The following is a 23,002-nucleotide window of genomic DNA, read 5'->3' on the forward strand; positions in this document are numbered from 1 at the left end:
TATGGGTACTTGAGAAGTACCTTTTGGTCTTCCAGATGTAGGTTGGCGATAGCCCTATGGTAGTGCAAGGGGAGATTGAGAGGAAGAGCTTCATCGTTAACTATCTCTTGAGGGACAGGTGTAGACATGTGAGCTCATGTACACTTTAATAAGATCAAGACAGTGATATTCTTGCTAATGTTTCTGCACCATAATTTATTTCCTTCCACAGGCCTGAATCCTAAGATCGTGCATCTGTAATAGTCGTTAAAAGGCGGTGTCTTTACTGTGGACCATGATCTGTCATAAGTCCAATGGTTACTGCTCAAAATTGTGAAATCAAACAATTATTTCCATCTTTATTTAGAAATATTCTGCCACTTGTGGCTATTCAAGCGAGATCTGGTCTGGCGCGTGCCGTGTATCTATCCAAGCGGAATTCTGACTACTATCTTTACTTTCAATGCTCAGCCTGATATTGTTTATGATGAATACAGAACTTAATGATGGCATTGTATGCATTCATCTGACACAAATTCGTGGTTCTTAGAAATGCTACCCATCGATTGGCCACCTAGTGACAACAGGAGTGAAGTTCAATGTACTGACACATTGGAGAAATATAGGCAGAGGCCCTTCAAGCATCCTGCAACTTCAGTTCTGCCTTGACTGCCCACAATCTATTCACACAAGGTTAAAGAAACGGAGAGCCGTACATCACTCCCTTGGTGTCTGTGGAGCTATGCTGTGGAGTACCATTTTATTTAAACAATGAGGTGAGCAGGACTTTTATAGTGTCTGCATTTATTATAATACAGTCTGTTGAATGAGCACTAACCTTAATGGTTCTAGGCTTTGTTCAGAGTTGGTAGTGACTTAGCTTTTTAGATCTCTCCTACATAGCCCGTGCGCTGTGCTTCAAGACTTATTGTTTACAGTTCATTGGGCTTACAGCTCCCACCCGCAGGCTTCCCTTCCTTTCTTGTGTTGGCTTCTCCATAGAGCATGGACAAAGTACATATGTTCTTCCGAGTCTTTTTGCAACACACTATTTTTTTTTTCTTTCATAAGTGTTTTGGTGTTGTTCCTGAATGTGCTTTGCTACTTTTAATTCGGTCATATGGCTTCTTATTTGTGTTGTTTTTACCCTATCCAGCATCTCTCTTGACGCTTTAGTTATTGAACACCCATAACTGTACTACTTTACGCCACTCTTCCGATGCTACTCCACTCTGCCACTACACTCGATGCCACTGTACTGTATCTTATGCCACACCACCCTACTCCATGCCATTCCAGTCCACGCCATTCAAATCTACACCACTTATCTCTATGCCGCTCCACTCTACGCTACTTCACACCACACAGTGCCACTCTGCGGCACTCTGTCTCTCCACTCTACGCCACTCTACTCTGTCATTCCACGTTACACGCTGCCACTCTGCGGCACTCTGTGCCACTCCACTCCTCACCACTCTACACTCCTCTACGCCATTCTCCTCTGTGCTACTCCACTTCACTCTATGCTCCTCTGCTCCCCTCTACGTCATTATATTCTGTACCACTCCACACAGCGCCACTCTATTCTATGCCACTCCACTCTACACCACTCAATGGTACTCTACTCCGATCCTAGCCACCATTCCGGCGACACGTCTTATCAGTTATTACCTTCCTGGTACACCAAGATCAGTCTGGCTTCATGCCGAAAAGGGCCACACGTTACAATTTGCGGCGCGTGGCCAACTGGATGGATGTGGTTAGGGATTGGGAAGCGGCTCATCTCCTACTTTCTTTGGCTGCTGAAAAAGCGTTTGACACCATCCACTGGCCCTTTATGAGACACCCTAGAGAAATTTGGATTTGGCCCGGGATTCCGGGATTGGGTGGCGCTTCTCTATAATGTGTCAATGGAATTCTTTCTGAGGCCTGGCGGGTCCGGCAGGGGACTAGGCCAGGATGCCCACTTTCCCCCTTATTGTTGGCTTTTATTTTGGAGCCCCTGGCTAGTGTCATTAGGTCCTTCCCAGGGCTGGGTGGTTTTGTGGGCGATTCCCGATTAATAGACTAACGCATATCTTTATATGCGGATGACATTTTGTTATGTGACAAACCTGGTGGTGACGCTCCCTCTAATCCTACGGCTTGTTGAGGTCTATGGGCGCCATGTAGGGTATAGGATTAACTGGACTAAATCTATCTTATATCCGGTTGGGGTTGGGGGGTGTGCCACATGGGATTCCTAGCTGCCTGCGTTGGTCAATGGAGGCCTTGCTCTATACATCACTACGGATGCGGCTTCTAGCCTAGTTCGTGACATTAAGCGGGTCTTCCTAAATTTTCAAGAGGACGTTAAGAGATGGAGGAGACTTCCCTTGACCATTATGGGAAGGGCTGCCATGTATAAAATGGTAATGCTCCCACAGTTGCTCTATGTATTACAGAACACCTATGTTAAGATTCCAGACACGATGTTTAACAATATCAACAGTGAATTGAGTCTACTCCTATGGGATGGGGCACATCTGCGCATCGCACGCTCAACATTGCAGAGGAATCCGTACAATGGGTGTCTGGCTTTGCCTGACATTAGACTGTATTATAGAGCAGCCCACCTTATCGCAATTAACAAATGGATCCACGCACCAGGGGACCACCCGACCTATAGGCTTGAAAGGTTACAGTTTAGAGACCGTACTTATCTTCATTATATATACGGTGGTAAGGGGTGTAGTAGATTGCGCCAATCGACCCAAAGGACGCAGGAGGCATGGAAGAGAGCAGAGCGACAAATGCAGTGGGATCACAAATGTACCAGAGAAACCCCATTGTGGGAGGGGACTTGGCTGAAAGAGATCGAGAAACTATGTGGTTTTAGGAAGTAGGATCTGATGGATATTTCTAAAATAGGCGATATCCTGGATCATGGTGTGTTGGCATCCTTCAGTACCCTCCAAGCCAGATATCAACTTCAAGACACTCAGACATATGCATACTTGCGGTTGAGACATGCGTGGCGTGCAGAGGGGCGTGATGGGGAGGCACTACTGGAATATGCCCCGCTGTAGGGTCGCCTCCTTCAGGAGGAAATCCCGGCTAAGGCTATTTAGTTTACCTACAGGACACTACTTAATAATATGCCCGATATAAATTAGACCCACTCTGAGCAAAAAGGGAAAGGACCACAGGGGGGCTGGACGATATAGATTGGGAGGCCGCCCTCATGCGTCCCCGAGAAGTGGCAATCAAATTGAGATTGCATCTCATTCAATATAAAATATTACATCGCACTTATCTTGATAGAGCCAAATTACATACAATAGGGAGAGCTAAGAGCCCGGAATGTCTTCGCTGCCACACGGAACATGGGACGTTTATACATACCCTATGGGAGTGCAACGAGATACAGATATATTAGAGAACGACTGTGGGGGAGTTTAATAGTATCCTGGAGGTCCACATAGAATTGGAGCCAAGGTTTCTTCTGTTAGGAATTCCAACAGATATAGACATCCTGATATTGCTAAACACTGGATGTCCCGCAAAGACCCACCCTTAATGAATGGAGGACTAGCCTTGACTTGTACGTGGTTGCGGAACACGTGACATATAAAACCCGGGGATGTCCCAGGAAGTTCCGGAAAATATGGGCCCCCTTGATTAAATACTATGGTTTGGAAGTGGAGGGAGTCAGAGGGTAGGAGTCTGCTGTCCGGAAGACCGGGGACCGAGCCTTGAACAATGCACTGTTGGTTTTCTATTGTTTACAACCATGAGAAATGTAAATGTGATCGTTGTTCCTTCTGCGCCCAGGATGCTTCAGTCCATTTATGGACTCATCCAGATAGCCAGCTGGTGTTTCTAACTGCCCTACACTGCCAATATGCAATGCCCTATATTGTGTATTTATGCTTTGTTTGATGTTTTGTTTTATTATGCAAAACAAAATAAAAATATTCACACAAAAAATGGTATTCTACTCCACTTTATTCTGTTGCTGTCTTCTCTATGCCAATCCACTGTATGCCACGCCACGCCACTCTATTCTGTACCACTCTACTTTGCACCACTCTGTTCCACTCTAGTCTATGCCACTCTATTCTGCGACCACTAACTCCATTCTACTCAACGCCACTCCAACTCTGCTGTACTCTATGCCACTCCACCACTCCATTCTACGCCACTGCAACGAACCTGAGCCACGCCACTCTACACCACTCTGCTCTATGCCACTGCACTCAACGGCCTTCTATTTTACGCCATTTCAATCTGACAATGCACTCTACACCAATCTGCTCTGCACCACTGTACTGTTTGCCACTATACTCTACTCTATGCCACTGCACTCTACGCCACTCTATTCTGCACCATTGAACTCTACGCCACTCTATTCTACTCTTCACCACTTCACTCCATTCTGTGCCACCTTACTTGGCAACAGTGCACTCTGGTACTGCACTCTACACCAGTGCACTGTACGCCACTACTCTATGCCACTGCACTCTACCCTGCACCACTCCACTCTGAACCACTCCACTCTGAACTACTTTGCGCTACTCTGAAACACACTACTCTATGCCACTGCACTTAACGCCACTGCAATCTACCCTGCACCACTCAACGCCGCTCTCTACTCTGCACCACACTACTCTACCCCACTATAATCTTAACCACAGGAATCTGCGCCAATGCGCTCTGCACCACTTTACTTAAAACCAATGCTTTCTATGCCACTGCACTGTATCGATCAATCAATCAATCAATCAGGCGTTTGTTGAGCGCAATTACTCAACCGTAAGGGTCTCAAAGTGCTGGGGTGGGGGTGGGGGTGCAGGTTCCAGTCCATCAAGGAGGCGGTCTGTCAAAAAGCCAGGTCTTACGCAGAAGGCGGAGGGTGTGGATGCAGGAGGACGAGACAGTTGATCTGGCGGTCCATTTTGAGGTCGGAGTCCAGGATTGTTTCCAGGCTGCGTGCACGGTCCGTGGTGGTGGGCGGGCTTCCGAGGGCATGGGGCCACCAGGTGTCGTTCCAGACATCGGGGTTTGGGCCCATGATGAGTACTTCTGAGGGATACTTCTGCCAGTGGATTCCTCACCTTGTGAACATCCCCTGCGCCAGCAGCATTCAGAAATTATTTGTAGCTCTCCACTCCGAGGACGACGTCACAGAAACATGGCTCCGCTCGCAACTCCGCTGACGTCACTTGAGCCATAAGAGAGCCTCGTTGGCTTGATGACGTCAGTTCCCTTTTATCCTCGTCGCCGACGCTAGCGGTTTTCTTGGACTCTCCGTGGTTTCACTTGCTACTTTGTGTTTCTATATTGTATCTCTGGGCTTCTCTTTTGATTCTTTCTCCAAGATGTCGCTGAGTAAGTCGGGATTGAAGCCCTGCAGGGAGTGCGGAGGACACATGTCCATTAGAGATCCTCATGAAGATTGTTTCTGGTGCCTGTCGTCGGATCACGACGTCGAGGGATGCGCCTGTTGTAGGAAAATGAACCCGAAGGCATTAAAAGAAAGAGAAGCTAAACTCTTCATGGCGAAGATGAGATCGAAGAAGGTCGAGGTCACGTTCCAGATCGAGGTTGGGCTCCAAGTCGACGTCTAAGCATGCTTCAAGATCTAAGAAGCATAAGAAGAAGAAGAGGCATGGATCTCGATGCCGTTCAGAAAAGGACACTGCTCCGAAGTCGACCTCTCCAGCTCCTCGGCGTCGTAAAGACTTTGTGTCGCCTTCTCCCTCGAATCAGGGTTCTCCTGTAAGATCGGCTTTGCCTGTGGCTTCACCAGCTCTGTCTCCGACGCCGGCTCATTCTCCGGATCCGGTGAAAGAAGCTCCAGCGCCAGATGAGTCGTCAACTCCAATGGCTCCACCGTCGGCGCCGATTGGCCCGAGTCCGGTAATGCCTACGCCTGAGCCTTCTCCAAGTGCTTATCCTCCTTTTCTTGGCCTGGGGCAAGATCCATCGCATTATTTAAATGCGATGTATGGAGTCTTTCAAAGGGCGATGTACCCCTCTGGAGCACCTTCGGGTTCCATGGGTCCGATGGCGTTTAATGTTGGGGTGCCTCAAGCTTATGCTCAGGCTCCCTTTATGCCATTTCTTCCAGTGGTGCTGTCTTGGCATTTCCCGGTACCTTTCTGCAATTTTGCCCTTTCTCAGGCTCCCTGATCAGCCCTCTTTTTCAAGTCCCCTGTTGTCAATAGATTATTCAAAGGCATTACTCACCTTTTCCCTCCTATTCCGTTTGTGATGCCAAAGTGGGACTTGAATCTGGTACTTTTTTGTTGTGCGCTCTCTTTGAGACGCTCCCCAACTGTCCTCTTCATTTGTTGGCTTTGAAGACTGCTTTCCTGGTTGCTATTACCTCTGCTAGGCATCTGAGTGAGCTCCAGGCTCTTTCTTGTAAGCCTCCTTTTCTGTCAGTCCATCCGGACAAGGTTGTGCTTCGCACTCGTCCTTCCTTCTTGCCAAAAGTGGTCACTGCTTTTCACATTGGGCAGACTATCACCTTGCCCACTTTATTTCCGCCTCCTTCCAGAGAGGAAGAGAGGAGAGGCTCCACCATCTGGACCCAAAACGTGCGCTCTCTTTCTATCTGAACCACACACAACAGTTTCGGTGGAAGACCAGCTCTTTGTTGGCTACGTGTACGCCATGAAAGGACCGCTGTGCACAAGAGGACTATCTCCCTGCTGGGTCATCTTGTGTATCAAAGCCTGTTATTCTCTAGCTAAAAAGGAACCTCCGGTGGGGTTGCGCGCCCATTCTACCAGGGCTTTAGCAGCTACTATTGCATTGGGAAGTGATATTCCCCTGCAAGACATCTGTCAGGCAGCTACGTGGGCCTCGCTGGACACTTTTACCAAGCATTATTGCCTTGACAGTCAAGGCCGGAGACACAGCTTATTTGGCTGCTCTTTTCTCCGTAACTTTCTGGTGTGATCTTTCTTCGCCGACCCACCTCCGGGGTTGGTATTGCTAGTGTATCTATTCTAAGGTAAGGAATCTATCTCTAACATGTCTCTTTCAGATGCACAAGTTCCTTTACTTGTGTAATGATATATCTGTAAGAGACATTAGTTAGTGATAGATTCCTTACCGCCCCACCCATCCTCCCCGTTCTACGAACTGATTTCTAGGGTTAAGGTCATCCCTTTCAAGGCCCTAGTTTCAATGCACCAGTGGTCAGTATCTTGCATGGCTCTGCGTTCCTGGTGCGGAAAGTCGTGTACAGAACTGACGTCCGCGCGCGTCTAAGTAGCTCCAGCGATGTCATCTCGCCGACTACGATGCCAGAGACATACGCGGAGCTGTATGACGACGCCTACCGACACGCAGGGGTACTGCTGATGAAAAAACTTACGGATCCAGTCTGACGCCTGGGGATATTCTTAGGTAAGGAATCTATCACTAACTAATGTCTCTTACAGATATATCGTTACACAAGTAACTTGTGCATTAAGCGAACACTTCTCTCTCTCTCAAGAAGGCCACAGTAGGCCGTATAACTTTGGTGAAACACCATGGAGCAGAAGATAACCTGAAAGGGAGACAGCACAACTGGTGCAATACACCTCTCCCTCTGAATCGGAGATATTTCTGTGAATTTTCCTTCAAATGAATAGTGTAATATGCATCCTTCAAATCTAGCTGTACTAGCCAAGTCTTTTTTTTTTTTGCAAAACGTCTCATAAAAGATAGATTCTCTCTATCTTAAAGTGTCCGTAAACCAAATATTTGTTTAAAACCCTCAGATTTATTACTGGGCACCAACCTTTGTCCTTCTTTTTTGCCAAGAAGATTGCACTTACAAATCCGTCTTCGAACGGTATCTGTTATTGCTCCCATGTCTAAAATTTGAGCAACCTTTTAATCTACTAAATCCATCTGCTGAAAATAATTTCTTTTGGTTGAGAAATTTGGATGGAAACTTCCCGGAAAATCTATACTGAAACCTTTTATATTTTCCATAACCCAAGAGTCGTTTGTCACTACTAACCACCTGTGTGCAAACCGGTTTCATTTTCCGCCCACCTTTGCTTGGGAAGAACCAACACAAACCTTGGTACTTACCTTCATGTCCTGCATTTTGAGACTTTGATCTACCTCCTCTGGGTCTAGGTCTTCCTCTCTGCGGATAGAATCCAGTTGAGGACTGGAAATTCCTCCCATAGCTTCTTGAATTCTGGGAGTAGAAATGGGACCTTCTGATACCGCAGTCAGCAGCCAGACCCCACCTGTTCGCCCTTCCAAAAATGTGTGCCCCAAAAACACGCCTCATATTAAATTGAGCCATACACAAAGCTGTAAAGGTGGACACATGCTTCCCTAATGACTTAATAAAGTTGTGGCCAAATTGGTATCCATCAAGATCTCCTACCATCTCCTTATTGGCCAAATCTGCAAGTTTTGGGTTCATTCCCATGAGAATGACTTTTTCCTCCCAGATATCAGGCCTGGCACTTGCATTACCCAGCATACAAATTGCACTTTGGCTCCAACCCCTCAAGAGCTTATCATCTATCTCTGTGTCCTTTAAATGCGCCACCTCTGCCATATTGAAGATGTGTTCCTGAGGGTCCAGGATGTATAGTAATCTATCCTGGCATTGTTTTTACGCACTGTTCTGTCTATTTTCTTGGGTCTTTACCTGATTTGAACAGGAAGGTAATCAGCTCAGGGTCTAGATTGGGGGTATGACATACCTTATTATCAATATATGACCTGGGACATTCGGCTCCCAACAGATTGTGATGCTGTCTCTCCAGGGGTTTTCTCACCCATTGTTTGATAAATTTGGCCACCATTCCCCACTGGGCGGATGTCTTAAGGAATCCAGGCTAAACCTATCCTCCCCTAAAGGATCCTTAACTCATTTAGAGGTTAAGGGGCACGTAAGTCATCATCCAGACTTTCAATAGCTTCTAACCTTTCATCAGGATTGAAAATATTCCCGTCGGACCCCATATTATCATTTGCATCATAATTATCGTCCAAGCTGAAGTAATCCTGGCTATCTTTTGTGACACTAAGGAAACCACTCCTTTTTGTGCCGCTACGGACGCCATAATCTTTTGTAGTGCTTAGGCTACATACAGTAGTTACCCATGTTAAAAGGTATGATGAGGCACGTGGAAGACCTTTTTAAAGATCAGGTACAGGGAGACATTATAACACCCAGGGTTGATAAAAATATAAACCCCACTATCTGACCCAATTTTTTTTAAAAAGGGCCAGCTTCCTTTCGATTTCTTTTGGTTGTATCCAATGTTTGTAAAAGAGCAAATTCACAAACTTCAGATGATGTACCACCTCCAGACAAAGAGTCCAAGTTAACAGATGCCTGAGGCAGCAGAGTGGCTGCACAGTCAGCCAGTCATTGACGCATAGCCAGTACAACCGGTCTTTTGTCTAGGTATGATAGGGCCCCCTGGGACAAAATGTAGGAGTTACTCTAATATGTCCCATAGGAGCTTAGGAAAAAAGTGCAGGAATTAGTGCAGGAGGGGTAAACTAATTATGACTCCTCTATCAGGTGTGCGTTAGACGCTGCTAATGCTGCAGCCAGAAGAGTTAACACCAGTATTCTCCTCAAAAGACACACATGACTGCGAATATCTGTGTTTAAACCAGAGGTGCAACAAAAAATACTTAATGCTTCCTTTGACAAGGAACATTTTTTGGGCCCTCAAGAATCACTTAAAAATATGAAAAAAAGACACTGAAGTGCAAAGTCCATGGGAGCACTTCAGTCACCCTCTAACAGAGGCTCCTCTCGTCGCTCATTTTATAGGGGAGGCTCAAAGTACCTCCACAGATGCCAATACATCTTCCTATAAACCTCAAAATCTATCCTCCCCCTCTAGAGAATTTTACAAAGGTGGTTTGAGGAGACAATTTTAAAAGTAGAAGTACACCAACACTTACCTCTCTATATCCCAACAATCATTGACTTGATGACAATTCCCCCCTGATCATCATACACCTGTTGGGGGAAGACCGCGTCAGTTTCTTCCCGTTTGGCAATCAATAATATCAGGCAAATAGATGTTGGACATTATCCAACGTAGTTATTGCCTGTAGCTTACCAGCAATCCTCCCAATGTTCCACCTCACATTCACAAACTATCTCTAGAGCTCCAGCAACTGCTCCAACAATAAGTACAAGCTCTTCTAACAAAAGGAGCTATAGTACCAGTTTCAGTACAACACCAAGGATCAGGGGTGTACTCACTTTACTTCCTAATCCCACAAATCTATGGTTCTTTAAGACTAATATTAGTTGTCAGACCTCTAAACCTGTACATACTGTCAAGATACTTCCACATGGTCCTGCTTCAACAGGTGCTTTCCCTCTTACAGCAACGCACTTTGTCAACACTAGATTTAAAGGGCACATACTTTCACCTCCCTATTCACTCAGCACATTGCAAATATCTCAGATTTGTGTTAGAAGGGAAACTCTAAGAAAATGAAGGTACTTCCATTCGGAGTCACTACTGCACCCAGAGTATTCACCAAATGTCTAGAAGTAATAGAAGCTCATCTAAGAAGACAACAAATTCATGTCTTCCCATATCTAGACGATTGGTTCATCAAAGACAACATACATCTTAAGTGTTTGCACATCCCTCAGATTACTATAAATCTTCATTATCAGCTGGGATTCATAGTCCATGCACAAAAGTCCCATCTTCATCCCACACTGCTGCAACCCTATCTAGGAGCTACGCTAAACAATCAAACAGGTTTAGGCTATTCCAATGCAGCTAGGATTCACAATTTTCAAACAATGTTACTACAATTCTAAAGCAACCAATATCGAACAGTGAGAACTTTCGTGCAACTGCTAGGGATGATGGCATAATGCATTGCCATAGTTTTGCAAGATTAAACATGCATCCTCGACAGTAATGCTTAGCATGTCAATGGAATCAATCACAGGGTCAACTAAAAGATGTAGTGTTAGTAGACAGCCGCAGCCATTGCTCTCTGCAGTGGTGGAACACACAAAAGGGCGACCCCTTATTGACCCTCTTCCACAGATCTAACAGTTCAGGGTCTATGGGGCACCAAACACAAAAATCTCCACATCAACTACCTAGAGCTTCTAGCCGTTCACCTAGTACTAAAAGCAATTCTCCCTCACCCGATAGGGAAAGTTGTCCTAGTCCGGACAGACAATATGACCGCTATGTATAATGTACACAACGGTTGTGAGGGGGGCACTATCTATTGTTATCACTGTATGCGTTGGGAGATGCATCACAAAAGCCAACTGCTAACAAAACACCTTCCAGGGACCGACAATGAATTTGCCAACCTCCTCAGCAAGATTAGGCCACCAGTGGGAACGCCACCCCCAAGTCCTCCTCCCATACTTCCACAAATGGGGTTTTCCACAAATAGATCCCTTTGCAACAACTCAAAATGCCCAACCTTTGCCTCCAGGTTTCCACACCCTCCAGCTGAAGGCAATGCCCTATGGATGAACTGGTCAGGGATATTTGTGTATTCTTTTCCACCTATCCCTCTTCAGTTTCTGGTTCAGAAGCTCAGGTAAACATCTCGCACCCTTATTTTAATAATTCTCAGGTGGGCTCGTTAACCATAGTTCACCACACTACTGGAGCTTTCAGTTGTTCCACACCAGAAGCTTTACCTCACCTCAAACCTTCTTACTCGGAACCATGGAGAAATCGGACATCCAAACGCCAAGGAGCTCAACCTAGTGGTTTGGCTCCTGAAGTCATAGTGTTTGGGTACCTAAATCTACTATTGGTTTGCATGACAATTCCTAAAGAAGCAAGAAAACCTACCACTAGAGCTTGCTCTGCAGCAAAGTGGAAGAGGCTTGTTATATATTGTAATAACCAACAATTGAACCACTAGATGCTTCTATAAAACAAATCATTTATCTATTGAATCTACAACTTGCAGGCCTTGCATACACATCCATATGCCTACACCTTGCATCAGTGACTGAATATTTTCAAAACAGACAACACTCATCTCTGTTCAGAGTGCCAGCAATTAAAACCTTTGTGGAAGGCCTTAACCCCTCCCCTGCTGGTGACGGAACCATTCGTCCTCCGCTGCGGTCGCGCTGTGCTGATGACGGAGCGGTTCAGTCACGGCCCGCTCGGCACGCCTGCGCGGCGCGGATTCCGTGCCTGCGCTGAGCGTTCTATTGAGCGGGCGGGGCCGTGACGGAACCGCTCAGTCATGAGCACAGCGCAACTGCGGCTGGTGACGGAACGGTTCCGTCACCAGCATGCGCCGGCCGCCCCGCCCCCTTATCACTGCGGCGGAATAGCCGCCGCAGTGAAGGGGATAAAAGAGTGTTTCCACCAAAGGTTCCACCTGCACCTACATGGAACCTTAATATTGTTATAACAAGACTAATGGGTCCACCTTTTGAACTATTGCACAATTGCCCACTGCACTTCCTTTCTTGGAGGGTTGCTTTCTTGATTGCTATCACTTCACTAAGACGTGTCAGCATGCTTTAGGCATTAACCTTAGAAAAACCATTCTTCCAACTCCATCAAGACAAAGTGGTTCTTTGCACTTACCCAAAGTTCCTTACAAATGTAGTCTCTGCTTTTCATATCAACCAGTCGGTTGAGCTACCCTTTTTCTTCCCTCAACCTAATTCTGTAGCAGAAAGCTCTACAACATTACATGTCAAAAGAGCATTAATGTATTATATTGATAGAACAAAAGATTTTCGGGGAAAAAAAACTTTTGTTTTGCCTTCACTCCCCTTCATAAGGGGAAACCTATTTCTAAATCTGGTATTTCTATATGGATCGTTAAATGTAATCAAACGTATTCTATCAATGCCAAAATAACTTTGTGTATACCTCCTAGAGCACATTCTACTCGTAAAATAGAAGCATCTATGGCCTTATTAGGTAACATTCCTATAGCTGACATTTGTAAAGCAGCTATTTGGTCTACACCACACACATTTACTAAACACTATTGTGTGGATGTATTATCACTTCAACATGCTAATGTAGTAAAGGCAGTCCTAACACTTTTTTTTCAAACAACTGCAACACCCACTTATTAGCCACCACTTTGGGAGAGTACTGCTATAAGTCTATGCAAAGCATGTGCATCCACTGCACGCATGCCTCAAATGAATTATGTTGCTTACCCTGTAAGCATCTGTTCTTAGTATGTAGAGCTGTAGATTCACATACGCCTCCCCACGACACCTATCATTGTTGCAGTTATAATTATTATTATTTATATTGTACACACATGGACAAATCCATACTACACTTATTTACTCCATTCTCACCCTCTTGTGGGAAAACAATCCAACAATGGAGTCTATGCTCATGTGCACTATGCTCATGTGCACTATCACCGAAAGGAGGAGTCACCTCACGACTGGAAAACACTTCTTCGAAGAAAACAACTTGCAAACATTCACCATTTGATTTCCACCTGGCTGGCGACCTGCACGCTGCTCGCTGCTCTGCCTGTCAGCGCATAGCGCTTTTTAAGGAAACGTTTGTTTTACATTTATTTTGGTGTAATTTGGTAGCGCGCTGCGCTTTTCTAGGAAACGCTCGCTTTGGCATTGAGGGGGCATTTTATTTTAGCGCATCCCTGTTTTAACAGGGTACTGGCCCCTACCTTGCACAATAATAGTTGTTCCACCGCTGCTTAGCGGGTCCGGGATCTGGGGGCTCTCAGCCTGTAGCTGCATTTGCGCCGCCATCTTGGGTGTGGGTGCCGGACCGAGCGCTCTAGCTCTCGGGGCCTCCTCCGCCCGCCCCACTTAACACTCCCCTTCAGCGCGCAGCGGTGACGCGCAGCGGGCGCGCCTTTCACTGCGCCTGAGTCGTGCCAGAGTCCTGCCCGTCTGCGCCCGTCCGCGCCAGGAGGCGTCGGGGCGGCGGGAGACTCTGGCTTTACACGGGCTGCAATGATTTGCTACTCCTCTGCGGCACTGCGGGATCTGCAGGCCACCTCTCGTTCATGTTGCTCGGTTTTCCCGGGTCGGTTTAGGGGCAAATGTCGCTGCCCGGCCTGTGGTTGGACGCCTGCTTGGACGTGCACTGCGGCACCTCGCCCGGCTATCGTCGGGGCGAAACATCTTTGCCTGCTGTTGAACGCGAGGTCGGTTGGCCGCCATGCCCAGCATATCCACGACCTGTTGGTCGCTGAAAATCCCCTGTGTCTGCTGTTAACGGAAACGTGGTTGGGAGAGGCGTCCAATCCAGACGTCTTCTCTGCCATTCCTCCGTTGTATAACATCTTCCGGATGGACAGAGTGAGGGGCAGGGGAGGGGGGGTAGCTGTGGTAGTGAAAAAGAGTGTTCCATGCTCAGTACTTCCCTTGATTTCGATTGGGAATGCTGAGTCGCTGGCCTTTACGATCAGGCTTTCACCGGGTCAGGCCTTGAAGGGCTTGCTGGTATATAGGCCACCAGGCCCGGTGGGCACTTTCTTTGAGGATCTACAGACGGCTGCTTCTGAGCTGGCACTGACCACACAGCACTGCATTGTGGCCGGTGATTTTAACTTTCATCTGGATGTGGTAGATGACCCGGATGCGGCCAAACTGTTGGATGTTACATCTCCGCTGGGTCTTGTGCCTTGCGTGTCGGGGCCTACACATGAGAAGGGGCATACCCTGGATCAAGTGTTTTCATCTGTCCCACCCACTGAGGTTGCTACGCGGGAAATGCTCTGGACTGACCATCGGTTGATTAGCTTTGCAGTGACGGAAGTGGTGCGCCTGGAGTATAGAGCGCCCACGTTTCTTAGACCAGCTTCGCGTGCATTGTACAGAGTGACACCTGATGTACTCGAGCAGGCGCTGCTGGATCACCCTTGCCATCTTTCGGGTGATTTAGACAGCGATGTGGAGTTGCTGCAGTGCTGGTTCATCGACAGGCTGGATGACTTAGCTCCTAAGGCTGCCCCCCGGTCCACGGTGGCTCGGCAATCGGCCCCGTGGTTTACGGAGGTGCTCCGTGTGGCCCGAAGTCAGTGCAAGATGGCTGAGAGGGCGTGGCGTCGCAGGTACGATGGGGAGGCAAAGCTTGCCTATAAGGCGGCTGTTAAGGCCTACCATCGGGACATCCTGGGTGCCAAGAGGGACTATCTGGCAAGGAGAATTGAGGCAGCGGAGAACTCCTGTAAGGAGATCTTTAAAATTGTGAAGGAGTTTACCACCCCCAGCTCCCATCCGCCCCCGCCAGCTTCAGCGGATGTTTGGGCGCGCGATCTTGCTGGCTTCTTCACAAGCAAGATCAAGGCCATTCAGGCCACCTTCGGGGAGGGACCGGAGGCAGGCATTGGTGAGAGGGTGGACTGTAGTCTTCCGCAGATGTCTGCGGGGGCGCTGTCCGTCTTCCCTACTATTGCCTGTGATGTCTCTCAGATGTTATTGGCCAACTTGAAATCTGGCTCGCCACTTGACCCATGCCCAGCCAAATTTTTGGCTGGGGTGGCGGCAGTGGTGAATCCCCTGGTCAACTCTGTCCTCAATACCTCCTTGAGGGAGGGAAGGGTCCCCAGCTCTTGGAAAAGAGCGATGGTGATCCCCCTCCTAAAAAAACCGGGTCTTGACACCGAGGTTTTGGCGAACTACAGGCCCATCTCGCTTTTGCCTGCACTGGCGAAGATCACGGAAAAACATGCCCACGGTGTCCTGTCGAGCTTTTTGGAAGCTAACAATCTGCTCCATTCATCGCAATCGGGCTTTCGCCCCAATTTTAGCACGGAAACAGCCCTGTTGGAGGTAACTGAGATTATTAGGGAGACTCTGAATGTTGGCGGAAGGGCCATGCTGGTCATGTTGGACCTGTCGGCGGCTTTCGACACCGTCCCCCATAAGGCGCTTCTAGCGAGGCTTTTTGACATCGGCCTCAGGGGGACGGTGCTCAGGTGGTTTACCTCCTTTCTTGAAGACCGCCGTCAGACGGTCTGGGTCTCTCAGAGCTCCGCCGAGATGCCGCCATTGGGAGTTGGGGTTCCACAGGGTTCTGTGTTGAGCCCCACACTATTCAACATCTTTATGTCCCCTTTGGCGGACTTGGTGGAGGCGCATGGGGCCCAGATCGTCTCCTATGCCGACGACACGCAACTCCTCTTCACCTGCAGAAAAGATCATGAGTTTGATGGAGAGAGAATCCGGGACTGCCTGGCGCGGGTCTTCGACTGGTTCCAACGGAACAGTCTGAGGGCCAACTCGGGCAAGTCTGAGATTTTATTTTTTGGTTGCGTCGTCGAGCCGGATTGGCAGCTTTGGTGGCCATCCGACATGAATCCTCCCGCTCAGTCCTCCCAGGTTGCTAAAAATTTGGGCGTCAAGTTAGACAACCAGTTGGCATTACGAACCCACATTATTGGCCTGGCCGGTACCTGTTTCGGAATCCTAAAGATGCTCCGCAAATTTTTGCCTTTACTATTGGAAGAGCACAGGAGGATTACCGTTCAGGCTTTGATCGGTTCGAGGCTGGACAATGTCAACGCTCTCTTTCTTGGCCTTCCCGATTACCTGGTCCAGCGCCTCCAGGTGGTGCAGAACTCTGCTGCCCGGGCAATCTTCGGTCTTGGTAGGCGAGCCCGTGCCTCGGGGCTGCTGCAGAAGCTTCATTGGCTCCCTATTAGGAAGCGGATTCTGTTTAAGTCCCTGACCCTGATGCATAAAGCTCTGCATGGATCAGGGGCGGGATACCTGCAGCGGAGGTTGAACTTTTATCACCCAGTTCGCTCTCTCCGCTCGGAATCCCTTTTTAAAGCTGTGGTGCCACGGGTAAGGAAGGCTCGTGCTGGAGGGAGATCCTTCAGCTGTCGAGCTCCCCAGGCGTGGAATTCGCTTCCGCTTTCTTTACGTAGCGTTCCCAATCTGCTTCAGTTCAGGAGGAGCCTGAAGACGTGGCTTTTTAACTCTTAGTCTGTTTCTTTATTAAATGCTTCTTTTATTTTTTGTGTGGTTTACTGTTTTTATTGTGTTGTGTTACCTTTTTATCAGCCGTTGGTGGAAAAAAAGCGTCGGGACACTCCAGTTCGAGTAGCCGTACGCTATATAAAAACAACGTAAAAAAAAAAAAAAAAAAAAAATCCGGACCCAACACTAGATGGCAAGAGTATGTAAAGCATGTGAATCTACAGCACTACATGCCAAGAACAGATGCTTACAGGGTAAGCAAAATAATCCTTCTACTTAGTGGAGGTGGCGCAAGTGACCTGCGCTTGTAGCTGCTTTCCAGCAAACAACCTTCACTCCCTGGCCGTGTCTCTGGGCACTTCAGTGCATCGAGAGCACTATGCCAGGCTGCAAGGCTTATCTCTAAGTCACGACCCATTCTCCGACCGCACAGTGAGGTGCGGGGCAACCTAGGAGAACAAGGATAGGTGTACCTGAAGCCGTGCCTCCCCTTGCTGTCTAGGAGCGCAAGGCTAGGTTGGCCTGAAGCCACATCTCTCCTCGCTACAATCATCAAATTCAAACAAGCACAATCAGTCTGTAAGCTTCTTGCTGAATTACTTCTTTGTAAAGTATTGTGCAAATAGTTTTTTTTGGGGTTATGGCATTATCTTGCTCTGAATATGCCAATTATAACACCTTGGTAAAGGTGCGCTGTATGTAAAAGTAAGGTGTTAACCTTCCCTCAATCTACCTCGATAAAGTGAAAGTAAGGTTTTAAAGTTTCCTTAATCTGCCTTGTTGAAGCGCACTAGGCAGAAATAAAGAAGCCACCCTAACTAATTGCTTCCTTAAGTAAGAAAAAAAATTGTTTAACCCTCCATAGATTGCAATAACTAGTCTAACAATAAACCATGAATGTTTAGCGACCAGTCTTGTGGTATAATAACTATCAAGAAGAAGTAAGAATATACGTATCTGATAAGAAGCAGCCAATAAAAGAAGGATATAGCTGTGTGACATGGATATATATGCTGTGTTATGATTCCAGAATGGAACATTTTACTTTATGGTGTGTTAAAGGGGCTGAATGTGGAGGAGGCAATAATGGTTTATGCATAATGATAGTTTCCGGTCTTGTAATGAAATCTATTGTAACATGTTAAAAGATGGTTGACAGCTTATGGCCATGCAGAAAATACTCAATATAGGAATGTAGACTATACTACTCATCAAAACACAAGCTACCAGCAGTATCGGATTTTCTAAAGTAATTTTGTTATCCACTTTTTAGTGATTCAGTGATGTAAAAGGTCTCACTAATTACTTATTTCTTATGATTAAACATCCTGTGGCAATATAGCATTGTCGATAATGTCTGAATTAATATATGTACAGATATCCAATTATATGCATCTTTCAGAATGTTGTTTGCTATGCTCACAATCCCAAATACAGTGTGCAATTTGCATTGTTTGTGATGCTGGTAAAAGTGTACTAAAATTGTCAGTGTATATAATGGCGATATGTTCAATAGATTAATACATTTTATAGTTTTAATATTCACAATTGCGATATTCACTATTGCAGTTGATAGCATTTTTTATTTTTTGCAGTTGAAAGCATTTTTAATACAATGCATGAACTCTGCTTTGTTCCCTATGCCCAGCTTATCACACTTAGTGGCTTGTCTACTGTAGTTAGTCAGACATCAAACTCAGTCCACATTTGGACTGTTAATTCCTTCAAACATGGAACTCCAGTCACAGGCTTAAGTACTGACTAGCTTTCATTTGGTAAATCGTGTAATGCTATCTAATGTACTTATGGTAGGCCTGCTGAACATATATGAGGTCTTAAGATCGAATGCCCCTTATTGTGAGGTCATAGGTTGTGATGTCACTTCCTGTGATGCCACATACAAAGTCATGTGCTGTGATGTCACTTGCTTACTGCGTAAGTTGGTTAACCCCTATTCACCCTCCCCCTCCCCCCCCCCCCATTCTGTTTTTAGAATATGTTCCCAGACTTCACAGCTGTGTTGAAGGGAAGGGGAGACTTGGTGCATTGTTAGGGTAATGTTTGAGAAAGGAGATGGAGAGTAGAGAAAAAGAGAATAGGAAGAGGGGGTAATCTTTAAAAGTAGATGATAAACGAAGGATACATGGGAACAGAAGAGGAGCAGAAATGAAAACTGATGAATGTGAACCGGTGATTGGTGAGGGCATAAATATGAGATTCGGCCATTTTATGGATCCCGCTGCTCTCGCCCTGAAACTGGTGCTCCACGCCCTTTTGCGTATCATAGAGTTCTCCCTAGCTTGTGTAGAACAGTATTATTGTATCAGTTAGCTGCAACTGCTCTTGCTTTCTGCCTGCTTTCTACCTTTGGTGGAAAGACAGATATGGTTTAAGCAAGCACTTAGTTATAATTTGCTTGCTTTTGCTACAAGAACGCATACAAACGCCTCAGCCAAGTACCTTTTTAGGTCTCGACTAAGCAGCGCACATGCGCTCCATAGGAGGACCTTTAGCCGTCGTTCTGCTCTTTTTCGTAGCACGTACTCGTATGTGCTTCGTAAAAGAGCGGACTGCACGCACCACTTTCGGGCTCACTTCACTCACTTTTTCAGGCTTTTGGTTTGGTGGGATCGTTCAAGCAGCACAAACACGCCACCCGCAGCGTCCCTTCTTCCCTTGGGCTTCGTGGAACGCGGCAAGTTTTGCTTTTAATTGTATCGCATCCTTGCAGATGTATTTAATGTTAAATGTTACATGGGAATGTTTTATTTTATTTTTTTAATTTTAAACCAATGGACTCAGTACTTTGTAGTGCAGCGCATACCCGTCAGCCCACCCATATTTGGTGTTTCTCACTATTACCTCAACTTCCAATCAAGCAAAATGTCTCTAATGGATTTCATTCAAGAAACAACCCCTCGCCCACAATGTGTTTATTCATTTCCTATGCTATCACGCCCCACAACTAGTCCATGTTATTTATTTGGGATTGGCAGCAGTGCACTGTTTGTGTTGGCACACACCCGCTATTGCAGCACATCAGTTCTGTTGCACTTAAACTCCGAAAAATCTTTTCTATTTCTGCCAGGCCATTTGACTTATATTTTTCTAGCTGTTTGCTCTGTAGTTTTTATGATGATTTGGAGCAACTGAGTTGTAGCCAAGTCCTATATGTACATTTAGGCTCCACAAGCAATCTATATTCAACACCACAGCTCTACTCCTACAACGAATAAAACTCTGAGATACCATCATTTTTAAACGAGCATTTGCAATACAATAGGCCTTGCATTTACGCAAATTTGAGCTGTTGGCATTGTAAATAGTAATGCCTTTTATTTCTGTTTCGGTTTTTAAAACATAAATAAAAGGCCTTGTCATTTATAATGCCAATAGCTTAAACTCGCGTAAATGCAAGACCTATTGCATTACAAATGCTTGTTTTGGTATTGCAGTTTTATATAGCGCAAACTCGACCTGAAGGTGTTGGAGTGCTTTACATAAGCACCAGTTACATTACACAAGGTCACATTGACTTTTTGGGCAAGGGGAGATTGAGTGATTGAGGGATGTTGAGCCGATGCCAAGACTCATACCTGATTCACAAGCTCCATAGACTGTAGCTGTCACCATAACGGCGAATCCTCTTTTCTTGCTCTTTTAACAGGCTAATCTATTTGTTCTCCTCTGATATCATCAGTAGTGTGGAATCTCCAACCTCAACCCTGTGCAACTTACAAACAGTACAATTGGACCAAATGCAACTAGATCCATGAGGAAGTAGTCCTCACATTACTCACAAGCATGAAGCCAACATTGCACGTCTCAGAACCCCTCCCTGCGGCATTTGTAAAAAAAAATCTAGGTCACCTCATTGCTCCAATATGGACCAAAATCATGAACTCCTCCCTATCGAGCGGCTCCATGCCGACCCCACTCAAACTCTTGTCAAGTCAGGCCCATCATCAAATAAAACAGACTCAGGCCAAAGGGACCTTAACAACTACAGACCTATAACTAACCTCCCTCTCCTTGCCAAAACCATAGAAAAATGTGTGTTTTCACAACTCCATAACCTCATTGAAAAATACAACTTCCTCGACACCTTTCAATCTTGGTACAGGAAAGGCTGCAGTACAGAGACTGCACTACTGAACATCATAGATGACCTCCATAGATCTCTGGATGAGGGTCTGGCCTGCCTCCTAGTTCTCCTGGACCTCTCTGCTGCCTTTGATACTGTTAAGCATGACACCTTACTAAACACCCTCTCACTGCGTGCAGGCATTAATTGAACAATCCTTTAGTGGTTCCCTTCTTTCATGAACCAACGCTCACAGTTAATCCAACTAAACAACTCAACCTCAAAAATAATGCCAGTCCCACATGGTGTCCCCCAAGGGTCTATCCTGTCTCTATCCATATCCAACCTCTATATAGAACCCCTTACAATAATCCAGAAACCAGCCAAAACTGCCTATCATTACATGCAGATGACCTCCAACTCTATATGAAATTCTCGACAGTCAAAGACATTCAGCACTTAAATAGCACTCCCTCCAAGGTCCAATCCTGGTTGACCAGCAACCATCCTAAACTCAACCCCAGCAAAATCGAACTCCTTTTCATCCCTCCCAAAGGAATATATAAGGTCTTTGCAGAGTTAGCACAGCAGCAAGTGCACGAGTTACTTGTGGAGTAGATAACATACATTATATATTTTTTTGTTATCTACCTCAAATGACTTTATGTATTTATGTACCCTATCTACCTATAATATCGTCCACCCATACTACTGTCCGTTGTAAATTTCGTATCTATACTGTTAGTATGTATTTTTGTTCAATCCACATGTAGTTTTGGTCACTCACTGCCCTGCTAACCATGTAAAGTATTGTATACATTTAAACTGTATCTACCTCAAAAAGGATATTGTCAGTATATACTGATGTCTTCCGCATACCTCTTTTATTTGCCCTCACTGTGTATTCATACTTATTTTAAATGTAATGCCCTTGTAATTGTTGCTATGCAAACTCTGTTAAGCACTCAAATACCTTCGGGTCAAGTCTGAGCTGTACAAAATTCTATAAATAAATAAATGTATCAGCAACCAGTGTGAGGTTACCGAGGTCCCTACCTAGCCTTGGTGTTTATCACCTAGGTCAGTGGAGGCAGTGAACTTAAGGCCCCTTACAAGTCTTTCCGAGTTTTTGTTTTCGCAGTGACAAGATGCTACTCTCTACTCCCTTCCCTACACAATTTGAATTGCATTTAAAATTAACGTTTAGGTTGGCCTACATCATTTTCGAAACCAATCAATAATAATTAAGTTGATAATGATGGTTTTGATATGCAGAATTGTGCAGCTTTAAAGAATTAGGGCAATTAATCATTTAATTGCCATTGTAAAACTGTTGGTGCGCAGCGAATCTGACATTAAGTACTTTTATTATAATTTGGAAAGATGTTGTGCATGTTATTTAGGACATAATGAAAAAATATCTACGTATATACTTCTAAATGTATGTATCCATCCAACCTCTATCTTTCCTAGTGATTTATCTGTGCCGCTCTCTAGAAGTAATCAGTAGTAGCTGCTTGCATTGTGGAGTAGTGGGGCAGTGGGAGGTAGAAATACAAAAGAAAAACACGGAAGACATTATTAAAAAGTATAAAATTGCATTTACCTGCCTCTCCTGAGGCCGCCACCTTGCTCCTCTCTCCCGTCTCTCAACTCTGGCTGTCTAGGGCTGGTGCACACTGTGCAGGATGCCAAATGCCAATCCCGACGCTTCTATCTTGCTAGGAATAGTATTACCCACCATGAGAAAAGCGCTGGGATTGGTCTGAGTAGCCTGGTTTGGCACTCAGACAGTGCCAGGAGCCTGGAACTGTTCTGGATTGGAGAAAGGCTAAGCGTGCATGTTGGTTTAGCCGTCCTAAGACGGCTGCCCAAACCGACATGCGTATTTAGCAATGCCCATTACTTCTCCCTAAAGCTGAGGATTGCCCTACGCAGGCTGGCTCTGTGAAAATAAATAGATAATAAAATAGTTTTATAGTCATTTTTTTTCACGTTTGCCTCGGCTGGCT

General features: G+C 45.9%; 1 protein-coding gene across 4 annotated transcripts in view; it reads left to right on the forward strand.

The window, feature by feature from the left end:
- ATP2B4 (ATPase plasma membrane Ca2+ transporting 4) overlaps positions 1-23,002 on the forward strand; it is a 941,067-nt gene that overhangs the window by 593,864 nt on the left and 324,201 nt on the right. The gene's annotated exons all lie outside the window — the stretch shown is intronic.

Source organism: Lissotriton helveticus, chromosome 5_1, assembly GCF_964261635.1.
Source record: "Lissotriton helveticus chromosome 5_1, aLisHel1.1, whole genome shotgun sequence".
In the NCBI taxonomy this organism is placed as follows: Eukaryota; Metazoa; Chordata; class Amphibia; order Caudata; family Salamandridae; genus Lissotriton; species Lissotriton helveticus.